We start from the raw sequence: 9879 nt of genomic DNA, 5'->3' as shown, positions 1-9879 counted from the left end.
CAAGTTCAGAGAGTTCCATCACCAAGGAAGTCAGGTGAGGTCATTTCCTTCAGGAACAGAATGAGGTCACTGCCTTGGCAACCAAATTGTCCTAACAGTTGCTTCCAAGGGTCCTATGAGATGGAGGCTGCCCCTGCTTCCTGTGACACTTTCACAAGTTAGAATGGTATATCCTCCATAGGCACCCAGGAACAGCTTTCCACAATGCCTGGTTTGGTCCATCTTGTCTACATTAAAATGAGTGAGGCTCATACAGACACACCCCTTCATCCTGACCAGGTTGTTTGCCATGGAAGATGACTTTTGCTCTCTCATGTCCTTCAGAGCTGCCTACATCTTCTCCAGGGATCATTTCTGCATGGACCTTTGAGTTCTCAGCAGGTGGAAGATCCCCTACATTCCTCTATTGTAAGACCAACTCTGTCCCTGCTCTTCTGTAAAGTTGGATTGAGGGAACAGTGTATGGTTAGGGGTAAGAACATGTTTGATTTGGGTTAGGAATCATTCTACTGGATGAAGAATGGTATTGGGATCCTTTGATATTGATAATAATATATAGGTGAAGTATATGTATGAAAACAGAAATCTAAGTAAGCTTTGAAGCCCAGAAGGGCATTGGGCCCTTGACTGGGATACTTAGCTTTGAATTACATTCTGCACAGATGTCTCAGATAAATTGATATGCAATGGCATAAGACCTTGTACCTTGGATGATTGAATGTGGAAGAGAACATCCAGTCAAAAAGGGATAGTAGGTAGGATTAGGAAGATAGTAGGTTTAGGAAGAAGAGTGAGTATAAAATTTGGACCTAAAGTTCTTTAGCAGTAGGGTGTCAGTTAGAGAGTAGATGTAAATGTCAGCACATGTGAAGGGTCAGTCACAATAATGAATATGGGAAATTATGTAGGAAAGCAGATATCAATAGAGACATTGGGAAATCAGTCAAAGTATAAAGTGAGTGATACGATTAGATATTTTCAACAGGGTTGAGGTTGAATATGTAATCTTAGGACGAAGCAACTGTGTAGTCACCGATAGGATTGACATTTGAGAGCATTAAGCCCCTGGACAAGGATGTTTTTAGTAATCCATGCTCACTTTGCATTTAGACTTTGGTACAATCATAAGTGTGAACTTTGCATTATGTGTCTAGAATATCACTGTGATAAAATGTATATGTAGATGAGGTGACATGAGTATTTCTTCCACCATTTCTGGGAGCAATATCTTGAAGACGTATTGATTAGTTTTTGGGGGCACCAATAGGTGTACCCTGGGTCTATGAATATAGAGACAATGCATGAATAGACCGTACTGTGAATAAAGAATATAACTGGTTCCAATTTACATAATGGATTGAACTGATACCTGAAAATATATAGGAAATCTAATATTGATACAAAATCATTCATTCCAACCAGTTATATATCTAATGGTAATGTTAGGGTTATGGTTTACCATGAAGGCTGTGTGAGATTTTCTTGAAAAGTGATTATGGAAATCGAAAATAAGGTGTTTGGAAAGAAGTCTCATGAAAAGGCCAGTCCAGAAATATACAAGAGTACATGTGTTCTGAAGCAGGAAGTGATTGAAAGTGAACCAAATGCCTGGAAATTGTGAACTTGTGGATGAAATATATATCCTATGCTGTGCATCAACTGAAGAAACAGTGATGTACCAGTGTGGAAAAAAAGAAACGTCAAAATACACATCATGTATCATAGGAATCTACTTGCATTGATGCTAAACTAGGTCAGTTACTGTAGAAATATTAGGATTTCTAAGCACCATTCACTAGGAAACAAATGTGTATTTCAGGTGGATGAATATTTCTGAGAATAATCTTTTGAAAAGATAATTATAAATCCACATACCTGAACATGAATGAATTTAGGGAGTGTATAATAAGACACATATATTTCATACATTGAAAAATCTGGAGAGTGTGTGTGTGTGTGTGTGTGTGTGTGTGTATATATATATATATATATACATACATATACATACATATATATATATATATATATACACACATTCAAACAATACAAACACACAGAGACTTTAAAAAGTAGAAATATATATGCCAATCAAAATTCATCATGAAATATATATCATCCACAGATCCAAAAATATTTAATTTACTGAACATGGATTTATGTATCATGTTGTTCAAGTAGAAAGCTCACCCATAGGTTGAATTTTCAGTTCCAACAGCATTTAGGAGGAGTGATCTCTTCTCACAATTTGTATCTGCCATGTCAGCCTCCTCACAAGAATGTACATGGGATACCAGGTAGGATTCTATATGTGCATGTAAAAATACATGTACTGAATAGGCTACAGAGAAAGGGAGACAGGAATTCACATATTTGTTAACTTTACAAACACATGGAGAACTACTTCTCTTCAATTGGACTAGATTTATAACACCTAGCCTTTATAATGCCAAAGGAAAGTCCAATTATACACCATGCCTCCTCTGAACTGCATGTATTGCTATTCTGTTTGGGTTATTTTCCTCCATCATATCAGGATTGGTAATCAGACTCTAGGAGGGTATGGGTTAGTGTCAGGGATTCAGTATTTTGAATGGAAAATAGGAAAATGAATCCAATGTGTATGCAATTATGTGCTACACAAAAATCTTCCCACTCTCATCAAGAACAATGCCTTGACATTACCTTTGCCCCAAGTAAGACACAATTCGAAGAGAAGAGTTAGAAAATCTGTGAATACATATATACAATGGAATATGCTCAGGAGTTCACAAGCTTGGAGGTGGTAGAGGAGTTTCCATAAGTAAGGGACAGGGTAAACACTCCACAAACATGGAGCTCTGCTGGCCTAAAGACTTCTTGGGAAACTGCCTCTGAGGTTGGACCCTTGAAATATATGTTGTTGTCAGGAACTTTATCTTCCTTTGTAGTGAGACCATCAAAGCTTTTTCTGCATCTATGTGACCTGGAGGACATGGTTTCTGATTTTCCAATGAACATGAGGCAGCAGTGCTGAATTCTCTCTTTGTAGGTCAACTGTGGCCACTGGGGTCAAAGTGTTTCCCTGTGTGAACTGTGAGGCCATTTGGTCATCCTCCACTTTTCCTGGTGTTTCTTGCTGCTTCACTGGGAGTTTCCTATTTGCTTCATGAAATACAAGGAGTTCAACTGGGACACAGTGCTGGAGGGAGTTCTGTCACGTGTGCTGACTCAGGGTCCTAGGAGAATGCACCAACCAGGCTTCTATACCACAGAGCTTGCCCCCTTGACCATAGCAACCTGATTCTGAACATTGTCCGGAAGCCTCTTCATATAACAAGATGCCTTTATATATAAGGGTCTGCTGGCTGCACCGTGTCAGTCACAAGCCATGTGGAAGCCAATGGCAGATCCACATGGCCCCACCACAGATGTTTTATCACACACCTGCACACCTCTGCTCTAGGCCCACTAATCAGCAGGCTCCAACTTACTGGCATCTCTTCTACACCATTTTCATGAAACCCAGTCAATCAAGGCACTTTCTGGTACACTCATGATCAGCAACAGGACATCCAAGGTTCTCCAGTGCCACCTGGTCATGGGAATTTCAAAAATTTCATGGTTAGTGATTCAGTCAAGACACTAGAAGTTTTAAGTAGAGATCCCCTGTGTCTTTGGAGATCTTTATGCCCTCTTATGGGAAGATGAAACCTTTGGCTCTAGTTTACCTTCTTTGAAAGCTAAGGAACCAGGAACTGTGGTACACATCTGTAATCCCAGCAACTAGGGAAGCTGAGGCATGGGGATCACAATTTCCAGGAAATTTAGGTCCCATCTCAAAATTAGAAGTTAAAAAAACGAGAAGGGTTGCTCAGTGGCAGAGTGCCCCTGTGTTCCATCCCCACTACAGAAAAAAAGAAGGAAGGGGACCAGGGGACGGGGGAGGTGGAGGATAAGCAAAAGCTATCTAGTATCCCAGTTTTTTAAAAAACACCCAATTCATTCTCTTACTCTTCTGCTGCTACATGTTTAGGTAAATTCTCACTTTTTTTTTATCGTAAATGCAACTGCAATGAAATTTTAGTATATGTTTACTTCTGTCCAATACAGAACATTACCCAAGGCATAAATCAAGTAAAGGAATTATTTGTCCATAGAATATTGGAACTTTATTATTGTCTTGCCAAGTTCATTTCAGAATTACTTGTGTCAGTCTGTACTTTAATTAAAGGCAGAAGAGTTTACTCAGATTGTTTTCTATCTCTGCCAATTTTTATAATGTTTAATCTACCATCCAATATATGTGAAATAGTATCCCATTATAGTTTAGTTCACACATCTCTTCCTGATAGTGATCTTGAACTTCCTTCATATAATTAATGACACTTTGGTTTTCCTCATTAGTATTATAAATGTTTATGTATTACCAATGGATTTCTGCATTTTCCTTGTAATTAAAAAAGATACTTTTTATATTTATTGAGAATTTATTGACTATTATGTACCAAATACTTTAGAAATTCTATAGAATTTTTTCAATTCTGCCCTAATTTATTTGAAATATGATATATATATATGTCTTATGTTTATAACTTAATACTTAAAATACTTTAATATACTTAATTTATGTCATAAAATACAAGTTGAAAAATTATGATTTATGAGTCAAATTTGACCTGGCTCCTATATTGTAAATAAAGTTTTATTGGAAGACAAAAAAAAAATTTCATGGTATTTATCAAGCCATTTTTCCAGGATGAACTTGGAGGCACCGTGGATTTCTATTCATTCAGGAACCACTAAATGGTGAGGAAGCTCATTTCAATGAAAGCTCTGGAGAAACACTCAGAGGCAAGGCTTCCCAAGACTGGCCAAAAAGTCACATCAAACCAGGCCCATTTGAGGTCTACAATGTGAGGTCCATGTGTGTTTTCACTCTCAATTATGGCTGCCAGGTCTTTAAGAATAAAATCATGTGAAATCCTGGCTGAGATTCCCAGTGCTCTGTGGAAAGCCACCGTGGGCCTAGATCTCAGTTTCCAAGGGCAACTCTCATGCGTGGCCTCCTAAAATCCCAACACAGTTCATGGCAATACTTCTCTGAGTTCAGTTCCAGAACTCAGTCTCTAAGGGGAATCATGCCAGAGTTCAAGACCAGGTGGACCCAGTCATCCCTTCCAAATGCCTCACAAATGACCACAATTCAAACCAAAACACTGCCACATGGCCCTCATCTTCTTCCATATAGACACTCATCATAACCTGTGGCTGGAGGTTTCCATGAGGGGGGCAGCCCAAGACAGTGTCTAGAATAAGCTCCCCTGCCCGTCATTTGCCTAATGTCAGGGTGGCCTGGACACCCTTCCTGTGAACCAGGAGTGATCAAATACGCCTGCCATTAATACTGCTCTGCTTCTCCAATTTGAGGCCTACTGACTTTCGGGTATAGATTCTTTGTGTGAATTGGAGACATGAGAAAACCCAAGAACCTATGGGCTAGCCTCTGCAGGGCTTTGAAGAACTCATTTGACCCAAAGGATCCCTATTCTCACTTGATGCAGGTCAGGAACTTTCCAGAGGAAAGCGAGAGACTTCATCCACAATGACTGCTCTTTTTGCCATTTTGGCTTTGGATGCACACATGGGATCTTTCTTTAATCCATCAGATGCTGAGAATCTAAGCCACAGCCTCACACAGGGCCAAGAGGCTGATTCACACACATCCCTTTGCACAGGAATTAAGCAAAAAGCCACAGGTGATGCCCATTCATTTCCATTTGAAAACTGTTTACTTCAGGCTTCACAAAGGGGTAGCCTGAGGCAAAGACCTTCCTGACAGTCAGGGCAACAGAACAATAGGTAAGCAAAAGGCCCAAAGCAGGGTTTCTCCACTGACACTTTACTGGTCAAACTGATATCTGAGTTTTCTGAGATTCTTGCCATTTCCTTCAGTTATCCAGTACATGGCCATGTCACAGAGCTGGGAGGTGGTACATATCTTGGACACAAAACCATGAGCCTATTCTGGAGAGTGGCCAGAATTCAGGAAGAAAACAGGAACTTAGCAAGATAGTAGGTGTTGCCCATAGATAAGGCAAGCCCCAGTCCATTCATAAATTGGAAAGGATGAATGCTGGAAAGTTTTCTACTAGACAGGACACATCCATTGATTCATTCTCTTTTCCAATGTCTACAACCAGGGATACAGTGGGATACTCAGACATAGAAACACTCGCCTTGTTAAATGACTTCCTAGAAACAGTCCACTCCAAACCAAACAAACTGCCTTTCCTACCTATTCTCAGAACATGACACAAAACCATAAACTCACACCCACACCCACTAAGGCACCTCCTTCACCCAAGTAGGTCTGTGACTATCCAGAGTGTCTTCTGACTGGTGGGCCATACAATGTTCCCCAAAAATGGCCCATCCTCTCTCAGATCTGGCCTCCTTTGCCTACTCAATGAAGTTGTCAGGAGCCACCAGTGAGCCACTCAATACCTGCTTTCTCAGAAAAGTCCCCTCTTCAGAGCTTTCCTGGCATTTGGTCATCCTCACATCAGTAGGTACCAAGAAAGACTGACTCTGTCCTTGGTAAATGCAAACAAGTGAGCCCCCTGGGAATGGGACTGAAACTGGCTCTGGGTGCCTGGCTTTCTGGTTGCCAAGTTCAGAGAGTTCCATCACCAAGGAAGTCAGGTGAGGTCACTTCCTTCAGGAACTGAATGAGGTCACTGCCTTGGCAACCAAATTGTCCTAACAGTTGCTTCCAAGGGTCCTATGAGATGGAGGCTGCCCCTGCTTCCTGTGACACTTTCACAAGTTACAATGGGATATCCTCCATAGGCACCCAGGAACAGCTTTCCACACAGGCCTGGTTTGGTCCATCTTGTCTACATTAAGAAGAGTGCGGCTCATTCAGACACAACCCTTCATCCAAACCAGGTTTTTTGCCATGGAAGATGACTTTTGCTCTCTCATGTCCTTCAGAGCTGCCTACATCTTCTCCAGGGATCATTTCTGCATGGACCTTTAAGTTCTCAGCAGGTGGAAGATCCCCTACATTCCTCTATTGTAAGACCAACTCTGTCCCTGCTCTTCTGTAAAGTTGGATTGAGGGAACAGTGTATGGTTAGGGGTAAGAACATGTTTGATTTGGGTTAGGAATCATTCTACTGGATGAAGAATGGTATTGGGAACCTGTGATATTTATAATATTATATAGGTGAAGTATATGTATGAAAACAGAAATCTAAGTAAGCTTTGAAGCCCAGAAGGGCATTGGGCACTTGACTGGGATACTTAGCTTTGAATTACATTCTGCACAGATGTCTCAGATAAATTGATATGCAATGGCATAAGACCTTGTACCTTGGATGATTGAATGTGGAAAAGAACATCCAGTCAAAAATGGATAGTAGGAAGGATTAGGAAGACAGTAGGTTTAGGAAGAAGAGTGAGTATAACATTTGGACCTAAAGTTCTTTAGCATTAGGGTGTCAGTTAGAGAGTAGATGTAAATGTCAGCACATGTGAAGGGTCAGTCACAATAATGAATATGGGAAATTATGTAGGAAAGCAGATATCAATAGAGACATTGGGAAATCAGTCAAAGTATAAAGTGAGTGATAGGATTAGATATTTTCAACAGGGTTGAGGTTGAATATGTAATCTTAGGACGAAGCAACTGTGTAGTCACCAATAGGATTGACATTTGAGAGCATTAAGCCCCTGGGCAAGGATGTTTTTAGTAATCCATGCTCACTTTGCATTTAGACTTTGGTACAATCATAAGTGTGAACTTTGCATTATGTGTCCCGAATATCACTGTGATAAAATGTATATGTAGATCAGGTGACATGAGTATTTCTTCCACCATTTCTGGGAGCAATATCTTGAAGACGTATTGATTAGTTTTGGGGGGCACCAATAGGTGTACCCTGGGTCTATGAATATAGAGACAATGCATGAATAGACCATACTGTGAATAAATAATATAACTGGTTCCAATTTACATAATGGATTGAACTGATACCTGAAAATATATAGGAAATCTAATATTGATACACAATCATTCATTCCAACCAGTTATATATCTAATGGTAATGTTAGGGTTATTGTTTACCATGAAGGCTGTGTGAGATTTGCTTGAAAAGTGATTATGGAAATCGAAAATAAGGTGTTTGGAAAGAAGTCTCATGAAAAGGCCAGTCCAGAAATATACAAGAGTACATGTGTTCTGAAGCAGGAAGTGATTGAAAGTGAACCAAATGCCTGGAAATTGTGAACTTGTGGATGAAATATATATCCTATGCTGTGCATAAACTGAAGAAACAGTGATGTACCAGTGTCGAAAAAAAAGAAACGTCAAAATACATATCATGTATCATAGGAATCTACTTGCATTGATGCTAAACTCGGTCAGTTACTGTAGAAATATTAGGATTTCTAAGCACCATTCACTAGGAAACAAATGTGTATTTCAGGTGGATGAATATTTCTGAGAATAATCTTTTGAAAAGATAATTATAAATCCACTTACCTGAACATGAATGAATTTAGGGAGTGTATAATAAGACACATATATTTCATACTCTGAAAAATCTGGAGAGAGAGAGAGAGAGTGTGTGTGTGTGTGTGTGTGTGTGTGTATATATATATACACACATTCAAACAATACAAACACACAGAGACTTTAAAAAGTAGAAATATATATGCCAATCAAAATTCATCATGAAATATATATCGTCCACAGATCCAAAATATTTAATTTACTGAATATGGATTTATATATCATGTTGTTCAAGTAGAAAGCTCACCCATAGGTTGAATTTTCAGTTCCAACAGCGTTTAGGAGGAGTGATCTCTTCTCACAATTTGTATCTGCCATGTCAGCCTCCTCACAAGAATGTACGTGGGATACCAGGTAGGATTCTATATGTGCATGTAAAAATACATGTGCTGAATAGGCTACAGAGAAAGGGAGACAGGAATTCACATATTTGTTAACTTTACAAACACATGGAGAACTACTTCTCTTCAATTGGACTAGATTTATAACACCTAGCCTTTATAATGCCAAAGGAAAGTCCAATTATACACCATGCCTCCTCTGAACTGCATGTATTGCTATTCTGTTTGGGTTATTTTCCTCCATCATATCAGGATTGGTAATCAGAGTCTAGGAGGGTATGGGTTAGTGTCAGGGATTCAGTATTTTGAATGGAAAATGGGAAAATGAATCCAATGTGTATGCAATTATGTGCTACACAAAAATCTTCCCACTCTCATCAAGAACAATGCCTTGACATTACCTTTGCCCCAAGTAAGACACAATTCGAAGAGAAGAGTTAGAAAATCTGTGAATACATATATACAATGGAAAATGCTCAGGAGTTCACAACCTTGGAGGTGGTAGAGGAGTTTCCATAAGTGAGGGACAGGGTAAACACTCCACAAACATGGAGCTCTGCTGGCCTAAAGACTTCTTGGGAAACTGCCTCTGAGGTTGGACCCTTGAAATATATGTTGTTGTCAGCAGCTTTATCTTCCTTTGTAGTGAGACCATCAAAGCTTGGTCTGCATCTATGTGGCCTGGAGGACATGGTTTCTGATTTTCCAACGAACATGAGGCAGCAGTGCTGAATTCTCTCTTTGTAGGTCAACTGTGGCCACTGGGGTCTAAGTGTTTCCCCATGTGGACTGTGAGGCCATTTGGTCATCCTCCACTTTTCCTGGTGTTTCTTGCTGCTTCACTGGGAGTTTCCTATTTGCTTCATGAAATACAAGGAGTTCAACTGGGACACAGTGCTGGAGGGAGTTCTGTCACGTGTGCTGACTCAGGGTCCTAGGAGAATGCACCAACCAGGCTTCTATACCACAGAGCTTGCCCCCTTG

The sequence above is a fragment of the Urocitellus parryii genome, chromosome 3 (genome assembly GCF_045843805.1).
Source record: "Urocitellus parryii isolate mUroPar1 chromosome 3, mUroPar1.hap1, whole genome shotgun sequence".
Taxonomy (NCBI): Eukaryota; Metazoa; Chordata; class Mammalia; order Rodentia; family Sciuridae; genus Urocitellus; species Urocitellus parryii.
This window is presented reverse-complemented; position numbering follows the sequence as displayed.